General features: G+C 46.4%; 1 long non-coding RNA gene across 2 annotated transcripts in view; it reads right to left on the bottom strand.

Annotated features, from left to right (window-relative positions):
* Positions 1-18,416, bottom strand: part of LOC141078573 (uncharacterized) — a 95,640-nt gene extending 77,224 nt beyond the window's left edge. Inside the window, exons 1-4 of one of the 2 annotated variants that reach the window (XR_012227964.1) lie at positions 18,353-18,416; positions 3,704-3,883; positions 2,167-2,275; positions 1,520-1,608 (exon numbers count right to left, since the gene is read on the bottom strand). This is a non-coding gene — a long non-coding RNA (uncharacterized lncRNA). Of the gene's footprint in view, positions 1-1,519; positions 1,609-2,166; positions 2,276-3,703; positions 3,884-14,060; positions 14,184-18,352 lie in introns of those variants that run through there. The other variant, XR_012227965.1, reaches the window with a different exon arrangement.
* Positions 18,417-20,290: the final 1,874 nt, after the last annotated feature.

The following is a 20,290-nucleotide window of genomic DNA, read 5'->3' as shown; positions in this document are numbered from 1 at the left end:
TACATTGCACTGGTAAACAGTGATTTTGATGCCAACAATGTCTGAACGGTTTTATATTAAGTTTATGGTGCTGATTAAAAATATTACTTTGGTTTTGGCAGATTCCCTCTAGTTTCTGAAAAATTTAATAGTTAATTAATCACAATAGAATTCTGGCCTCAAAAAGTCGCTTTTATGGCACTGTAAGCCTACAAATTGAAATACAAAATAATTATATAGGCTATTTCATTACCTGAGATGCTGTTATAGTCAAAAGACTGACCCAAACACCAAAAGCTATTGCATTGGTTATCACAAACAAGTCGCATTGGGAGAAATCATTATTTTCATGGATGAAACAAAATCCATTTAATATGGGACACGAACACACAGGTTAAATGGAAGATTTGTGATTCACAATACGTAGTGATCTTCTAACCCCCGATATCTCAGGAGGACGTGACACACTTGTGACAATTACCTCAAAAACTACAACCAATTCAGCAAAAGTAATGGTGATCAAAGGACCTTCAGGAGGGGAACACACGGCATTACCCTATTTGCTATATATCCCTGTCCTGAAAGGGTTACATGGTGGGAAAAAATCTTTCCCTCTGTTTTTTCCATGGTACATACTCACAAGTGCTTTGCAGGTGGTTGGCTAGCATACCGGGCCATTCAGGGAACCGTAGCAGGGGGAAGGATAGGTTTCCTTTCCTGTGAATGGTCCCTGATTGGTGTATGTATTAGTACATAAAGGAGAGTGGGATAAAAGAGGGTAGCGGCACGGGTCCCTGTCTGACCTCTGGCAGTTTCCTAGCAGAAGTGCTGCCCCGCCATTCAGTCTCTCATGGCATTACGGTTAGTCATTCAGTCATTCGGATAAACGGCCTTGAGCCTTTTGGCCAAGCTGCGGGGATTGGTTCAAGTTTTTGATTATAATAAGTTACAAAATTCTTTGGTGGCCAATTTTTAGCTACTAAGTCAATGTGTCATAGTTGTGTTATTTTATGCGCTGTATAGGTATTGGGAGTAAGTTATGTAATGCCGTGAGATTTTTTTTAATTCAACACCCTCGAAATACCATAAATCTATTACAAAAAACCTTGGCACCTGACAATTTTTATTTTGCACACTAATGTTATAAGCAGATACAAAGCAGATCCTAAATGAATATTCTGATACTAAGAGGTTTTTTTTTTACTTTCTGAATAGAAAATGAAACGGACGAGGAAATAAAATCAATATATTTCAGTATAGAGCTAGAAATGGAGGAAAAGAGACAAGGTAGGAGTGAGGATCAGCTCCATGTTATGTGATGTCAGGCAGTGAGAATAATTCATGTGGAGCAGATGTTATCTGTCAGTGATGGGATATGTATGATGGCTGACAATGATCCCTGACCTCTGTATAAGATTCCTCTGCCGTCCGGCCACTGTGACCGCACAGTCGTAGCATGTAATAAGTCGTCACTTTACTTACAGTATAGATACAAAGCAGATCCTATAAGAATATATTATTATTAAGAGGTTTTTCTTACTTTCTGATCAGATATTCCTGCTGACGAGGAAAGTAATTCTTCGATATATTTGAGTATAGACCAAGACAACTCAAAAAATGAAGAAAATTCTGAAAAGAGACAAGGTAAGTGTGATAACCAGCTCCATGTTATATGATGTCAGGCAGTGAGAATAATTCATGAGGAGCAGATGTTATCTGTCAGTGATGGGACATGTATGATGGCTGACAATGATCCCTGACCTCTGTATAAGATTCCGCTGATGTCGGGCCACTGTGACCGCACAATAGTATCATGTAACATCGAGTCCCTTTACTTACAGTATAGATACAAAGCAAATCCTATAAGAATATATTGTTACTGAGTTGTTTTTACTTTCTGACCAGAATTTCCAGCTCAGGAGGAAAAAGATCTGAGTATGGAGCAACAAAACTCAAAAAATGAAGAAAAGAAGGGAAAGAGACGACGTAAGTGTGAGAATCAGCTCTATGTTGTGTGGTGTCAGTCAGTGAGAATAATTCATGTGGGTAAGATGACATCTGTCATTGATGGAATTGTCACATGTATGATGGCTGACGATGATCTCTGACCTCTGTGTGATAAGATTCCTCTGACGTCCGGCCACATTGACCGCACAGTAATATGTTATATGGAGTCCTGTCACTTACATTATATTTACTTCTCTTCTCATAGGTTCCCGCCTCCGCCGGATCTTATCATCCTGCCGGCGTGGATTAGCCAGGGCTGCTCAAGTATTTGCAGGTTGTTGCTGCTGCCCTGAAACACAGTAAACCTCCACATCTAGCACCCTGAAGTACAGCAGATCTGTACAACTGTGTGTACAAACAAGTCTTTTATTAAGATTTTTAATAATTGTAAAAGACCAAAAATTTTGTACACAAAAGCGGGACTAACTCCTAGCCGCGGTCTACGGACCAAACATTGGGCATGGGCAGGGCCTTGGGGGCAGATCCCAAGTGCGCTCAACCATGTGAAATAGCTTACGCTCAGGAACAGTGAGGGATAGCGCTATCGGATAGCTCTACCAGCTCCTTTCCTTTAGGAATAGCGCTATGGGATAGCTCTACCCGTGCACTTTCTTCATGGATAGCGCCATTGAATAGCTCTACCTGAACAGTATTAACGTCAGAGCTTTTTCATACACAAAGTAGGAGTGGCAGGAGAGGTACACCAGGTATTTATGTTTGCTGTTAGACTGCACATACGCCAGTCTGATGCATGGTTACACCCCAATGTTCGGTCAGTCTGATGCGTGGTTACACCCCATTGTGTGGTTCGTAATCCCAGCGCGCGCCCGAATGGCGCGCAGTCACTCGTTATTAATAAAAATAACTAAAAGCCGTTACTGTTGCTCGGATTCCATTTCATCTTGAAGTCACAACTAACTGTAAGTCACTAATTGCTCTTCTTGTCACTAAATGCATTTGTCATTATCCTGAATGCAGCAGTCAGGCTCATATTTCTGTCCAGCAGCTACACCGATGTCTCCACTCAGTACCAGTCATTGCACTCTCCCACAATGCTCTCCACAGTGCTGCACTGTGCTACAACTCCTCTCATTTGTCAGTCTACTACCATGTCTACAGTCCATTGAGCTAAGACTAGTGTAAGAAGGTGACAGGGACTAGCCCTGTAAATATTGACGTCATTGTTTTATCTTGTTATCCTTGACGTGTTTGTGTGCAGTATATGTGATATGTACATATGTGTTTGCGGCCACATGACATTAGTTAGATATGTAGAGAGAGGTGTAGTTTGGGTATAGGGACACTAGATGGGGGCACTGAGCACACTTAGGTTGGGGCAACTCTGGAGGACACTAGTGGGTTAAGATGAGAGGAATAGTTAGCTGGTACTTGAGGAGACAGATTTCCTGCTTGGAGCCAGTGTAGCCAGGGGTAGCCTCTGGTACTAAAGTGGAGGCAGAATACCAGAGCAGAGAAGTGGAGAATTGTGCCTACAGCAGCAGCCAGTGGGGAGAGCCACTGGAGCCGTCAGCTAGGGGCTGGAAGCTGATGTGAATTGAAGCCAGTCTGTGGAAGAAGTCAGCTTGTGTCTGGGAGCTCTTGAGCCAGGGAGAACAATAGAGGAGTCCCTGTGGAGACGACAGCCGGAGTCTGGGAGCTGCACGGATAGAATCACCAGTGCTGTAAAGGGGTGAAACACAATGTAGTAGACGGTTACCTTCGTGGTCTGTAGTCGGTTGCCAGGAGAGAAGACGAAGAGCCGCATTCACCGTGTTCCTTGTTCATTGTGTGGTCCACCCAAGTGAGTCTGAAGAAGTGATGTGCTGCTGTAGAGGAAGATGTACTGTTGGTATCACATAAAGAAAGAGTCCTGATGGCGTTTGGGATGTCCTGTGCCCTGAAGAAAATAAAGTTGAGCTGTTAAAGTTTATCCCGGCCTCTGCCTCCAATCTTTTGGTCCCTAGGAGGGAGCATTGTACCTGGGATGAAGCAGCCTCCAGCACAGTGAGTACTGGAGCGGCTGATGAGGCTACCCCCCGGCGACCGTGGTATTACACTAGCATCCTCCATAATCAGGACCTCCCACTCACACGTCCATGACTTTTTCTGTGCTGCACCAGCTCTCAGGAGTGCACTACTCCAGACAGTCGGGTTCATTCCCACTGTCTATGGATTTGAGTGTGCACTAAAAACAGATCTTTTTCGGCAGAACTTTTAAGTCATCTCACTAATCTAAGTTTTGCCCACTGCACTCAGCAGCACTTAATATCTGCACATATATAGATATTGGCTGATGACCTGTTTGTGCAGTCTTAAATCCTCGAAGATATGAAAACAAAACAACATGTTTAAAATGGTGTGACAAAGTCACTGGCAAAGTCCTGGAGGGGAGATATGTATCACTGCGGTCGTTAGCTTCAGTGACATGAACCTAAATAAACGCTCCAGCACCCAAAGTGCTGAGAGGGGTTAATCAGCCATGTTTAGGGCCAGGGTGAGTGACCATCTGTAAAGTGTGTGGAGTCCAGAGGATAAATACACAGCATTCTGCTCAGTGTTGAGCGTACCTGGAGGTGCAAGCCCCAAGCTGTGCTTTCACGATAAGGAAAGCTGAATTTTTTTTGTTATTTATTCCTGAGCGGGCAGATCCCCTCAGCAACACAGACTGTGCCATACGTTATGTTTTTGGTTTCCCGTTAGGCCAGAAAAGCTGTTTGTTTTGCTAACGCTGCACTGGTTTATGCAGTACCTTCAATAAAATAGTTGAAGATTTAAGAAACAGCGTTCCTGTGTCCACCTCTACGTGCAGCCGAGTGAGACGATCTACCACAGCAGCCAAATCATCCTTAATCATTGCAGAAACGTAATCATTGCAGACTTCACTTTAAGTTCCCACAATGAGTATTTGGTTTATTTTTTACACTGTTTTTTCACTGCACAAAGAACGCAACTTACAAGTCCAAGAAATCTCAGTATGCTGATGCCTTGTATAGTAGTTTTCAGCAACACCATTCATTTTATCATATAATTAGTGATGAGCGAGCCCTGAAATTATTGGCTGCTCTTACTCGTAAGAAGCTTTCCATAATGCTCGAGTGTTCGTCTCTAGTAACGAGTATAACTGAAGTCAAAAGGAAACTCTAGCATTTTTCTGGCGGACCTTCCCAGCAGGTCTTGGGGGGCATTAAAATTGCTGAAATAGATGGAAAAAGTGCTCAAAAGGAATGAGAACAGCATGGGGAAGATGCATGAGCGCAACGTCAGACTAGAACTCCTTGGGCCCACTAGGTGCCCACTATGTAGATACATAAAAATAAATACAAGACCACAATTTGTGGTGTAAATAATAATATAAGGTAGTAAACGTCTTAATGATATAGCAGGGGTTGGGGTAGCCCATCTCATGGAATATAATGTAGCCTCCTCATAGAATATAATGTAGTGGGTCGCCCTCCCAGGGCTGTGGGGTACTCGGTACACCTGTGGTGTTTGGCAAGCAAGATGTTAAGCCAGCGCTGCGTGCAGATCCTCGGGGGCTGATGGTGTGTTGCAGCATAGATGGTGTAGCTCCCAACAGGTGAAGCTGTAACCCCAGGGCAGTGTAATGGCAATAGATGAGAATAGGCACAGGCGGTGTGAGGAATGTTGGTACCCAGATGTAGCGGTGCTGACGGTGTTAGCGCACAAATGAATGGAAGACACCAGGGCTTGCAGTTCCAAAGCTTTACTCACAGTCCGTGGCACATACTGGGGCCTGCCTCCGGGCCGTGTCCTCCGGGGCAGAGACTCAATCGGCCTCCTGGGCAAGTCAGGATTCTCCTCTCCAACACTCCGCCAACATGTACCTCTCCTGAACGACTCCTCTATTGCACCTTAAGGTGTGAAGAGCTCCAGTACCGTGGTACTCTGGAGTTCCTCCTGTCATATGTTCCTAACAACTCTACTTGTATGGCAGACAGCTGTAGCCTCTCTCGGGAACTCCCTTCTCTGGAGTCCTGGCTCTCTATTCAGTTGCTGTTGTGCCCCAAGTCTTAGATGGGAGTAGTGCATTTACAGCCAACTACTCCACCGGTGTCTGCTGCAGAACCATAAGTGCCCATACAACCTCGGGGACCGGGCCCCGGCCTTGCGCTGAGAACCTATAGGCAGGGTTCCTCTTCCAACCCACAACTCCTCTCTGTTCTCCTACTCCTTCGTTCCACATTGTTCTTTCTCTCTCTTATGGAAGCTTAGGTTGCAGTTCTACGTTTTTCTCCTTCTTGTTCCTTTCCCGTGCAAGCTGGCTCAGATCACTGAGGCAGCTGAAGCACTCCTTCTCTCCCTCTTCTAGGGATCTCCTTCTTCCCGGACCCGTCCTCAGACTCTCCTGACTGACAGTCCTTCTCTCGCCTGACCTCCCGCCAGACTGAACCTTCAGACTGCACTGTAATTTTAAACCTTCCAAACCTTTTATATGGATCTCAACTCCACCCACCTCCCAGCACATCCAGTGTTCCATGCAGGGAACCACCAAGGCACTCCTAATGTCTAGGAGGAGAGAGACAGCTCAATGTGGTTGTGCAGAACTACTCAGTTGTGTGGCATGCGAGTGTTGGAGTGTGGAAAGGAGTTCCCAACTTACCTAGTTGGTGGGTCACTACACCTTAGGAGAAGGTACAGTACCTCTGTAGCGACTGAGCCTCAGGGGCGCCACAGTAGCCCCCTCTTAGAATATTATGAAGCCCTTATATAGTATAATGCAGCCAGCTCATAGAATATAATGCAGCCCCATCATAGAATATAATGTAGCCCCCTCTTAGAATATGAAGACCTTATCTAATATATAAAGCTCAAGTGTGTGTATGTATGGCACAGTCACACATCTGGACCCCGAGAGCGTCCTAAGCTATGTTGTGAGGTGAAATTTTAACCCCGCGCATTCCAATTCACCAAACAATTTTGCCCCATCTGCATAATGGGGGAAAAAGAGTGTGTGTATCAAGCCCCACCCCTCATTATGATGTCACAATGGTTGCCATGGCGACGCTGATGTCATCATAGGTTGCAAGCCCCGCCGCTCACTATGATGTCATAATGGTTGACTATGGGATGGAGGATGTGTGATGGGTATATGGGCACTGGACTATGGGATGGAGGATATGTATGACGGGTGTCACGTCGCCGTCAGACTCGGGGCCTGCTGTTCCGCCATCAGCCACTAGGAGGCGACGGACTGTCACGCCGCCCTCGGGCTCGGGGCCTGCTGTCCAGGCGTCGGCCACCAGGAGGCGCCAGACTGACACATCGCCGTCGAACTCGGGGCCTGCTGTTTCTGCCTCGTCCACTGGGAGGCGCCGTGGCTCGCACCCGAGTAATGGCGGCAACAGTGAAAGGGCTTCTGCGCAGGCGTCTAGTGAACGCAGACTCCGCTCCTCTGTCAGTCATGAAGGGGTTGGTGCATCATCATCAGGTCTGGTCCTGGGGGCGGTCCTGATGACATCAGCCCGGGAGCTTGTGAGGGATGACCTGATCCCTCAAATACCTTGGGACTGGGCTTGCAAGCTGCTGGATATATTCTTGGTTCCCCTGCGTGCTACTTTGTGATTTACTATAGTTTACTCTGACCTCAGTCTGGATTTCTGACTATTCTATTGCCTACCGTTTTTGTACCGTTACCGTTCTCCCGACTACTGACTCTGACCTTGGCTTGGATCCCTGACCTCTCTTCTGCCTGCTGATTCGGTACTTCTGCTATTCTCCTGTTTTGTGACCTTGGCCTGGACTCTCGAATCTGCCTCTGCCTGCCGTTTCTGTACCTCCACTGCTTGCCTGGTACTGACCACGTTTTTGGCTACTTCCTGCTTTTGTATTGGCGACCGTTCTGCTCTGGCGCACTGCCCTTATTTTGACAGCGCCTCCTGGGCTCTGCTGTAAATCCAGATCCCTGTATAGGGGTAAAGGGTATCGGGGTGCTGTCTTTCTGCAGCCCAGACTTGCAGATGGACGTTATATTATATCTGGCCAAAATAAAACTGCTTTTTGTATATATACCCAACATATATAAAAGCAGTTTCCCTGAACTTTTTTTTTTTCCTCTTCTTCTGCCTGAGTTGATTTAGCCTAAAACACCTGTTACTAGCCTCAGTGCACAGCCTGGAAGTTCATTTTCACCTTCCTGCTCAAGCATGCTGCAGTCAAGAGACTCCAGGGACAACGCTGAGGCTATGTGCACACGTACCGGAACTCTCGCGGAAATTACCGCGAGAATTCCGGAATTCCAGTCCGCGGGAAAATTGCATTTTAAATTCCCGCGGAAAAACTAGCATTTTGCAAGCGTATTTGGCTTGCAAAATGCTAGCGTTTTCCAAGCGATCTGTAGCATCGCTTGGAGAACTGATTGACAGGTTGGCCACACTCGTCAAACATAGTGTTTGACAAGTGTGACCAACTTTTTACTACTGAGGCCGCCTATGCAGCATCAGTAGTAAAAGATAGAATGTAAAATAAAATAAAAAACGGTGTTATTCTTACCTTCCGAAGTCCCGCACAGGCGTTCCCAGTAATCCTTTGCGAAAATGCCCGCTATGACGTCAGTTCTCGCGGGATCGCGACGTCTCGCGGTAATTTGCGATGACGTCGCGCGAATGACCGCGAGACTTCGCGATCCCGCGAGAACGGATGCCATCGCGGGCATTTTCGCAAAGGATTACTGGGAACGAGAGCGTGAAGAGAAGCGGGAAGGCTGCGCAGGACGTCGGAGGGTGAGAATACAATATTTTTTATTTTTAAATTCTATTTTTTACAGGGATATGGTACCCAAAGTCTCCTCTCCTCCGGACCGTGGGTATCATCCGCAATTGTTCTGCTTACTTTCCGCATGGTGTGCACAGCCACATGCGGGAAGTAAGTGGAACAATGCATTCCTATGGGTGCGGGATCGCCGCTATTCCGCAAATTAATGAGCATGCTGCGGTTTTTACCGCGAAGCGATTCCGCCGCGGTAAAAACCGCAGCATTAGCACAGCATTGCGGAATCCCATAGGAATGCATGGGATGCTTATTTTTCGCGTTTTCGCGGCAAAATCGCGCAGTTAAAACCGCCGCGGAAACGCGAAAAAAACGCCACGTGTGAACTCAGCCTGAACGTCAGAGATCCATATCCCAGTAACATCAGCCTCTGGGCAGCTCCTGCTATGGTTGCCCAGAGGCTCAGGTACTGCCCGCAGATGCGGCTAAAATTTTATTACCTGTTTCTCTGTATTTTGGTCAGAAATCTCTGTGTTTAAAGGCCTATGTGGATAGTGGGTCTGAAGGGAATTTTATAGACTCTTTGGCTGCTAAAAATCTTGGTGTTCCATTACTAAAACTTAATGTCCCAATTAAAACCACGGCTATTAATGGCATGTCCATTATTCAGGAGGGGGTTAAATTTGTTACTACCAAGATTGCTATGTCTGTAGGAGCATACAATACCGAGCTTATATCTTTTTTGTGATGGATAATTTATCCTCTGCAGTTATTTTGGGAATGCCTTGGTTACGCCAGCACAATCCTGTCATCGACTGGCACCTGGGAGATGTGGTGCGCTGGAGTTCGCAGTGTCAGGATAAATGCATATCAGTAGCAGTAAATCAAGTTAAACTTAAAACCCCCTTCATACCGTTTGCGCTCAGGGGCTATGAAGATGTCTTTTCTGTTAGTCTGAGAAGCTACCCCCCCACAGAGAGTATGATTGTCCTATAGATCTGATTCCGAATGCCCGTCTTCCAAAAGGGAGAATATTCAATCTCTCTGGTCCAGAGCGTCAGGCCATCAACGACTATGTAACAGACAGCTTAAAAAAAGGGTTTATTAGACCATCTATTTCGCCAGTTGGGGCTGGATTTTTCTTTGTAGAGAAGAAAGATGGTGGTCTCAGACCCTGCATTGACTACAGGGAAATAAATGCAATCACTATAAAGAACCAGTATCCGCTTCCACTCATCCCTGATCTTTTTAATCAGCTAATGGGAGCCCGTTGGTTTACTAAATTTGACCTCCGGGGGGCATACAATCTAGTCCGCATAAGGGACAGGGATGAGTGGAAAACAGCATTTAATACACCTCTTGGTCACTTTGAGTACCTTGTAACGCCGTTCGGACTCAGTAACGCACCTGCAGTGTTTCAGCACTTTGTCAATGATATTTTCAGAGACATTTGTGGGGTATGTCGTTGTGTATTTGGATGACATCTTGATTTACTCTGCTAACCCTGTGACACACGCTCAATACGTCCGTTCGGTACTGCAGAGACTGCGAGAAAACTGTTTGCTAAACTGGAGAAATGTGTTTGTTTTTTTTTTTTTTTGGCTGAAGAGGTACAGTTTTTAGGGTACATGGTCTCAGGCAGAGGGTTCCGCATGGATCCTGCCAAGATCCAACCTATTAAGGCTTGGGTGCAACCCAAATTGCTGAAAGCGCTGCAGCGATTTTTGGGATTTGCTAATTACTACCGCAAGTTTATCAGGGGTTTCTCAGAGATTGCCAAGCCACTCACGGATCTTACCCGGAAAGGGGCGGACGTGGCCAATTGGAATCCTGAGGCAATTCAGCCATTTTCTACACTAAAGGAGTGCTTTGTGGCCAACCCGGTTTTGGTTCAACCTGACTTAGACCGCCCATTTATTGTAGAAGTGGATGCCTCCGAAGTCGGAGTGGGAGCAGTGCTATCGCAAGGCACTGCATCCCTCACTCAGCTTCGCCCGTGTGCTTTTTTTTCTTCCCCGCAAATTCTCTGCCACGGAGAAAAACTATGGTATCGGGAATTATTGGCAATTAAATGGGCCTTCGAGGAATGGCGCCACTTCCTCGAAGGTGCCAAACACAAGGTCACTGTCATTACAGACCACAAAAACCTAACCTACCTGGAGTCAGCTAAAAGACTAAATCCCAGGCAGGCCAGGTGGGCCTTGTTTTTTTTTCTAGGTTTGATTTTTTTTTTTTAATCACCTTTCGCCCTGGTACTAAAAATGTGAGGGCCGATGCCCTCTCTCGCAGTTTTTGTCCCACACAGACCGAGAACTGTGAACCAGTTCCGATATTGGCCAATGGGATCGTTGTGTCGGCAGTGTCCTTGGACCTTCTGGAGGAGATCCGTAGGTCTCCAGAACAAGCTCCTGACACTACACCCCCCAAAAAATTGTTCGTTCCGGCTACCTTTCATCTGCAAGTTCTTAAAGAATCACATGACTCTGTTCTGGTAGGCCATCCTGGTCTCAATAATACCACCAGGCTGGTAACTAGGAACTTTTGGTGGTCAAGGACTGTAAGGAATATGTTTCAGTGTGTGAAGTCTGTGCCCGCGCCAAGTCCCCCCATAATCGCCCTGCCGGCTGGCTTCAGTCCTTGCCCACCCCTGAGAGTCCATGGACCCACATCTCCATGGACTTCATTACAGACCTGCCACCCTCAGATGGGGAAACGTGTATCTGGGTGGTGGTAGACAGGTTCAGCAAACAGTGTCATTTTGTTCCCCTGTCTGGGTTACCTAACTCCGAAACTTTCAATAGATTGTTCATTCAGCATATTGTACGTCTTCACGGTGTTCTGGCAAATATTGTGTCCGACAGGGGTACCCAGTTCGTCTCAAAATTGTGGAGGGCGTTCTGTAAACGCATTGGTGTGGAGTTATCCTTCTCCTCGGCCTACCACCCCGAAACCAATGGTCAAACTGAACGTACTAACCAGGCTCTGGAGCAATACCTCCGCTGTTATGTGTTAGGACATCAGTCCGATTGAGTGGAACATCTGCCATTGGCTGAGTTTGCTCTCAATAATCGATACCAAGACTCCATTAAGACTACCCCCTTTTTCTGTAACCATGGACTGCATCCGTGCTTTGGGTCATTCTCGGCCAGGATGGTGGAGTTCCCCGGGGTAGAGAAAAATATACATCGTCTGAAAACAATTTGGTCAGAGGTAAATTTGAGTTTGAAAGGGGCTCAGGTTAGACAGGCTTCGGCTGCAAACAGACGACGATCTAAGGGGCCACACCTGGGAGTTGGAGACAAGGTTTGGCTCTCTACTAAGAACATCAAGCTTAAAGTACCGTCTGCCAAACTCGGTCCCAGGTTTATCGGCCCATACGAAATTATAGAGGTGGTTAACCCGGTAGCCATCCGTTTAAAACTTCCGCAGTCATTCAAATTGCCTAACGTGTTCCACAAGTCTCTCCTCAAGCTGTATCGCTCCCCAGTTCACCCTGTCCAGTCCCATCTTCCTCCTCCTGTTTCGGTCGGGGGAACCTTGGAGTATGAAGTCCAGGGTGTCCTTGACTCCCATCTTGTGAGGGGCTCAGTACAGTATCTTGTAGACTGGAAGGGCTACGGCCCGGAGGAAAGGTCCTGGGTCCCTGCGGGGAACGTCCATGCCAAGGCATTAATTAGGAGAATTCATCTTCTTCACCCTGACAAACCGGGTTTTGAGGGGGGTACTGTCACGTCGCCTTCAGATTCGGGGCCTGCTGACCCGCCCTCAGCCACTAGGAGGCGATGGACTGTCACGCCACCCTCGGGCCTGCTGTCCAGGCCTCGGCCACCAGGAGGCGCCGGACTGACACATCGCCGTCAAACTCGGGGCCTGCTGTTCCTGCCTCGGCCACTGGGAGGCGCCGAGGCTCGCGCCCGAGTCATGGCGGCAACAGTGAAAGGGCTTCTGCGCAGGCGTCTAGTGGACGCAGACTCTGCTCCTCTGTCAGTCATGAAGGGGTTGGTGCATCATCATCAGGTCTGGTCCTGGGACGGTTCTGATGACATCAGCCCGGGAGCCTGTGAGGGATGACCTGATCCCTCAAATACCTTGGGACTGGGCTTGCAAGCCGCCGGATATATTCTTGGTTCCCCTGCGTGCTACTTTGTGATTTACTATAGTTTACTCTTACCTCAGCCTGGATTTCTGACTATTCTATTGCCTACCGTTTTTGTACCGTTACCTTTCTCCCGACTACTGACGCTGACCTTGGCTTGGATCCCTGACCTCTCTTCTGCCTGCTGATTCGGTACTTCTGCTATTCTCCTGTTTTGTGACCTTGGCCTGGACTCTCGACTCCTGGGCTCTGCTGTAAATCCAGATCCCTGTATCGGGGTGCTGTCTTTCTGCAGCCCAGACTTGCAGACGGACGTTATAACGGGTATATGGGCACGGGACTATGAGATGGAGGATGTGCATGATGGGTATATGGGCACAGGACTATGGGATGGAGGATATGCATGACGGGTATATGGACACGTGACTATGGGATGGCGGATATGTATGATGGGTATATGGGCATGGGACTATGAGATGAAGGATGTGTGATGGATATATAGGCACTCGACTATGGGATGGAGGATAATTATAATTTGCTATAACTAACCACAGTTAGATACTATGCCCTGGCAGCGCCGGGCTCTTCAGCTAGTATAGTATAATGCAGCCAGCTCATAGAATATAATGTAGCCCCCCCTCACAGAATATCATGCAGCCCCATCATAGGGTATAATGCAGCCCTCCTGTAGAATATAATGTAGCCCCCTCATAGGACATAATGCAGCCCCCCGTAGAATATAATGCAGCCCCCTCTTAGGGTATAATGCAACCCCCTCATAGGGTATAATGTAGCCCTCTCAATACAGCATAATGCACCCTCCCATAGAATATAATGTAGACTCCTCATAGGGAATAATGCAGCCCTCTCATAGGGTATAATATAGCCCCCCTCAGGGTATAATGCAGCCCACTAATAGGATATAATGCAGTCCCCTTATATAATATAATGTAGCCCCCTCAGAGTAAAATGCTGCCTACTCATAGAGTATAATGCAGTCCCCTCATAGGGTATAATGCAGCGTTTGCCATCTGTACATACGTATGCAGTGTCGGACTGAGGTGCCAACTTCCGACCAGTAACAATGGCTGTGGGGGCCCATTTTCATCTGCATACAAAAAATACACTACCGTCATTCAAAAATGTACCTATATCTCTATATAATAATAAACTAGGTAGTTTGGTTAATGAATGATGAGATGCTGTTTTTTTTCTCTACGGAGTAAATCATGTAAATTATGCCAAGAATTACCCATGTAGGGAGGTTGGGGGCCCGTGTCTGCACAGGGGACCTCCGTGGGATTCCCCTATGGGCCAAGCCTGTATATGTCACATCCGCGAGTCCGATTGATGTCTGTGACGCTAGTCACTACTCATAGACAGGCCGTGAGGCAGAAGAGTCAGACATTCCGGGGTCAATACTGAAAAAGACAAAGGTGTAAGTCAGGTCACAGTCCAGGGTCAATAACAAAAGATAGCGGATCAAAGGACAAGACAGACGGAGAGTCAGAACACGGTCTAAAGGGTCAGGCAGCAGAAGATTAGACCTCAGAGCAACATGTATATCGTGTAGACCGCTCTCTCAGCCTCCCATATATCGTACAGACCGCACTCTCAGCCTCCTATATATCGCACAGACCGCACTCTCAGCCTCCTATATATCGTACAGACAGCACTCTCAGCCTCCTATATATCATACAGACCGCACTCTCAGCCTCCTATATATCGTACAGACCGCACTCTCAGCCTCCTATATATCGTACAGACCGCACTCTCAGCCTCCTATATATCGTACAGACTGCACTCTCAGCCTCCTATATATCATACAGACCGCACTCTCAGCCTCCTATATATCGTACAGACTGCACTCTCAGCCTCCTATATATCGTAGAGACCGCACTCTCAGCCTCCTATATATCGTACAGACCGCACTCTCAGCCTCCTATATATCATACAGACCGCACTCTCAGCCTCCTATATATCATACAGACCGCACTCTCAGCCTCCTATATATCGTACAGACCGCACTCTCAGCCTCCTATATATCGTACAGACCGCACTCTCAGCCTCCTATATATCGTACAGACCGCACTCTCAGCCTCCTATATATCGTACAGACCGCACTCTCAGCATCCTATATATCATACAGACCGCACTCTCAGCCTCCTATATATCGTACAGACCGCACTCTCAGCCTCCTATATATCGTACAGACCGCACTCTCAGCCTCCTGTATATCGTACAGACTGCACTCTCAGCCTCCTATATATCGTACAGACCGCACTCTCAGCCTCCTATATATCGTACAGACCGCACTCTCAGCCTCCTATATATCATACAGACCGCACTCTCAGCCTCCTGTATATCGTACAGACCGCACTCTCAGCCTCCTATATATCGTACAGACCGCACTCTCAGCCTCCTATATATCGTACAGACCGCACTCTCAGCCTCCTATATATCGTGTAGACCGCACTCTCAGCCTCCTATATATCGTACAGACCGCACTCTCAGCCTCCTATATATCGTACAGACCGCACTCTCAGCATCCTATATATCATACAGACCGCACTCTCAGCCTCCTATATATCGTACAGACCGCACTCTCAGCCTCCTATATATCGTACAGACCGCACTCTCAGCCTCCTGTATATCGTACAGACTGCACTCTCAGCCTCCTATATATCGTACAGACCGCACTCTCAGCCTCCTATATATCGTGTAGACCGCACTCTCAGCCTCCTATATATCGTACAGACCGCACTCTCAGCCTCCTATATATCGTACAGACCGCACTCTCAGCCTCCTATATATCGTACAGACCGCACTCTAAGCCTCCTATATATCGTACAGACCGCACTCTCAGCCTCCTATATATCATACAGACCGCACTCTCAGCCTCCTATATATCGTACAGACCGCACTCTCAGCCTCCTATATATCGTACAGACCGCACTCTAAGCCTCCTATATATCGTACAGACCGCACTCTCAGCCTCCTATATATCATACAGACCGCACTCTCAGCCTCCTATATATCATACAGACCGCACTCTCAGCCTCCTATATATCGTACAGACCGCACTCTCAGCCTCCTATATATCATACAGACCGCACTCTCAGCCTCCTATATATCATACAGACCGCACTCTCAGCCTCCTATATATCGTACAGACCGCACTCTAAGCCTCCTATATATCGTACAGACCGCACTCTCAGCCTCCTATATATCGTACAGACCGCACTCTCAGCCTCCTATATATCGTACAGACTGCACTCTCAGCCTTCTATATATCATACAGACAGCACTCTCAGCCTCCTATATATCATACAGACCGCACTCTCAGCCTCCTATATCGTACAGACCGCACTCTCAGCCTCCTATATATCGTACAGACCGCACTCTCAGCCTCCTGTAACAGATACTTTCTACAAGAGGTTGAGTGTGGTATGTACAGTATATAGGATGCCGCTATTGTGGTATGTACGGCATATTGGCCTCGCATATGACATACAGACTGTCGCCCTCTTAGATACTGTACAGACTGCACTCTCTGCCTATGTACGGCATACAGGAGGATGATAATGCGGTCTGTACGGTCGATATACAGGCCTCATATGACATATTAGGCCATATAAGAGTGTGGTGTGTGTATCTTATATAGGAGGCAAAAATGGGGCCCCAAATGCTAGCGTATTGCACAACACACAGAAGCATTTCGATTGTAGTTACATGCGCTGAGTTCAGGACGCTAAATGAGTGCGATCGACAATACTGAAGTCGTTCAACGCTTGTTTCCCTGCCTCTTTCCACCGTCTGAGAAAGAATGATGGGGACAGAACAATCACTAATGGATCAATCTGTCCCCATACAGTATCATGTTATCAGCAGCACATCTAAAGTTTACACCCCATAGTGCTCCATATAATATAATGTGCCCCATAGTCCTCCATATATTATAATACACTCCCCATAGTCCTCCATATAGTATAATATACTCCTCATAGCCCTCCCCTCAGTCCTCCATATAATATAATACACTCCTCCATATATTAAAATACACTGCTCAGTCCTCCATATAGTATAATACACCGCCAGTCATCCATGTAGTACAATTGACTTCCCATAGTATAATGGGTTCCCTGAAAATTGCCCACACGGAAAATTGCCAATTGCAGCATCACAAAGTTTAAGATCTATGATTTTTGATGTGCAAGGTGAGAATGTTCACATGATATGTGACTAACTTGTGATTTACAGTTGACCTAGTGCAAAACTGCAAAAATTGATGAAGATCTGTGTTTGTAGCAGTCTGTCATTATCAGCAATAGATATAGTCTGCTCTTACCTCTCACTGATTCTGCCTTAGGCCGGTTTCACATTTGCGTCTCAGGGCGCAGCAACGGCCTGCGCACGGCCGCCGCTAAGCCCCGCCCCCTGCCGTGCCTCCGCCGGTAGCTCTGCCTACGGGCGCATGACGCTGCATGCATCATGCGTCCCCTATCTTTATCCCTGAGGACGCAGGCCGTGCGCAGTATGCATTTTGGCTGCGCCTGCTTCCTTTTGACGGTGCGCCGACCAGCGCCAAACGCAACCTGTTGCAATTTGGTTGCGCTCAGCGCACCGTCAAAAGGATGCAGGCGCCGCCAAATGCATACTGCACACGGCCTGCGTCCTTAGTGATAAAGATAGGGGACGCATGCAGCGTCATGCGCCCGTAGGCGGAGCTACCGGCAGAGGTGTGGCAGGGGGCGGGGCTTAGTGGCGGCCGTGCGCAGGCCGTCGCTGCGCCCTGAGACACAAATGTGAAACCGGCCTTACTCCTCCCACCAGCCCAAAACAGCAGCACATGCAGAACCAGAAGCAGTGTGATCCAGAGGAGCCATCACTGCTATCAGTACTCACAAAAGTATCACTGTATTATCTATGGAGTAACATGGGACTGCAAGTCACATCTAATACATTATCCTCTCAGTGGGAGCCCACCAAAAGCAGGGAGCTGCTGGCAGAGATAGTTGTTCCTGGAAGTCAAGAAGGCACAGCAGAAAGGTGAAATTCTGCCACTTGTACCACCTTGTGTACTTGCTGAGAATGTATGTTTTTGCAGTAGAGTAACTGGAGTCCGATGGGCCCCAGTGCCAAATTTGGACCTGCCCCCCCCCCCCCACACACAGACACACATTGGTCAGATGTATGGGCCACTGTAGTGTTCTAAATTCTATAATGACTTATGAATTGCCCCTTTCATTATGTAGTAAAATGTCCCCCATCCTGTTATATATGCCCATCATCCTGGTGAATATGTCCGCATCCTGGTATACAGTATATGTCCCAATGCTGGTATATATGGTCCAAATGGTCTCCATCCTGGCATATATATGGTCCCCATCCTGGTATGTATGGTCCACATGGTCTCCATCCTGGTATATAAGCCCACTTCCTGGTATATATGTCCCCATCCTGGTTTACATGGTCCCCAATCCTAGTGTATGTGTCCCTGTTCTGCCCCTAATGCATAATTAAAAACAAAAACATTCTTCTCACCCTTCCTCTGCTCCCATGTCGCCCAGTGTCTTTTGTATCCACCGTACAGCCCGGCAGCTGACATCGGAGTGTGCGCCATTGTCATGCGCCGCTCCCTGTGGCTGCACCTCTGACGTCAGCTCACAGCCACTACATGTGTTGCAGTGCAGCATGTATCGCAGTGCAGGGGCCCGACGGGTCTCTGCAACACCATGCATGTCATCTGGATCTGCGTCTTCAGTGATGACGGAGATCCAGCAGAAGCAGGCATCTGTACCCCCATGCCTGCTCGTGGCCTTCATCGCTGCGACCACAGTCATTGCACCTCTGTTTTTTTCTGTTGGTGAACCAATAGTCTTACCAATGTGTGTTCCCCGCACCCTGTGTTGTCTGAGTGGTGTTCTACCCGTGGGAATCGAGTGCGGGCGTTCAGTGGGATGAGCCCTGTTTTTTACGGGCTCTCGAAAGACAGCTATACCTGTTAGCAGCAATGACCCCAACGCGCGTTTCGCACTTGGCTTTATCCAGGGGAGATGGGCACCTTTTGCATAACCAGTGTTTTATTGTAGTACTTTCTCATGGTAATTAAACTTGATTGGTTTGATTATTCACTCATCCTGGGCAATGCTAATATAGCAATTTAAATATATACCTTAAGGACCATGGACTTGTCCCTTTTGTAGACTTATTTGTCTGGAATTGGTTCTTTTTTTGCACAGTTATTTTATTCACTCCATTATTGTTATGCTTGCATTGCTCTATTAATAGAGACTTCTCTCTAATACTTGGTACAAGCCTTTGTATATATATTTAACATTTCACTAGGATTTGGTCATGTAGGCTAGTCTTTTGGACATTTTTTGGTAAAATAACCCTTTTTGTATTCTCCATTAAGCTTAACTTTATCTGGGCACACTTTTATGCAGGGAATGCATCATCCATCTATACCATAGGATATTTGTGCAGCAATTTTTTTGTATTGGTGTTACCCGCTTTTAATTGGCATTGTTGCATTTATTAAATAAAATTTGTCTTTTACTATGAAAATATGTAAAATTTGCATTGTTGCATGTACTAAATAAAAATCCATTTTTTATGGTAATTGAGCTTCCATTGTTTTTTCGGTTAGTGTGCAAGGAAGTAGTGCTTCAAACAGATATTCATACTCTATGTATTATAGGCACAAATTATGTGAAATTTAATTAATAACTTTCGAATATTATTATTAATATTACTTACATATTATAAATGCTTATTATATTCATGTCACTGACAATCATTTAAAAATATGTGGGTTATTAAGTTTTATGTACCTGATCAAGGTTGTTGATTTAGTAGTATGGTTTTAGTAAACTATGATAATTAGACATAAATTTTAGTTGTTACCAATCCTTGTAATATCTATGAAATGCAACTAAAGTGAGTTGTGTCATTGTGAAAAGTGTAACATTCCTGCATTTTAAATACAGTGGATAATTTTAATGCGCATAAAATTTTTAGGTTGTTGGCTTAGGAATGTTTAGATATACGAAGAGCAGCCATAGTCACATTAAGATCTTTAAAAGGCAGATAAGAGACTTTAGTATGTCTCAGTGGTTGAGTCTATACCCATCGTTGAACTAACAGGTTTGAATTTCCGAAATGTTACAACGTGCATGTTAGCTATTGCAGGGCGATAATTTGTGTGGCTATCTTGCATCAGGGTTGTATGATTGGCGTTCTAGTTGGCTCAGGCGTGAAAATATGTGTGGTCTGTTGTCCTGTTTATAGTCTTTGTGATTGGGAATGTTGTCCATTGTAAAGGTGACGTAATAACATTACACGCACTTACATTTAAATTAGAACCCTAATGTGGCACACTGAGCACTTAAAAAAAACATTACATACACTTACATTAAAATATTACACACCTATGCCACTCCGAACACATAATAAAAATATAAATCACCTGGTTAGCTT

Source organism: Dendrobates tinctorius, unplaced genomic scaffold (genome assembly GCF_039654945.1).
Source record: "Dendrobates tinctorius isolate UK_male_01 unplaced genomic scaffold, ASM3965494v1 ptg000581l, whole genome shotgun sequence".
In the NCBI taxonomy this organism is placed as follows: Eukaryota; Metazoa; Chordata; class Amphibia; order Anura; family Dendrobatidae; genus Dendrobates; species Dendrobates tinctorius.
This window is presented reverse-complemented; position numbering and strand designations above follow the sequence as displayed.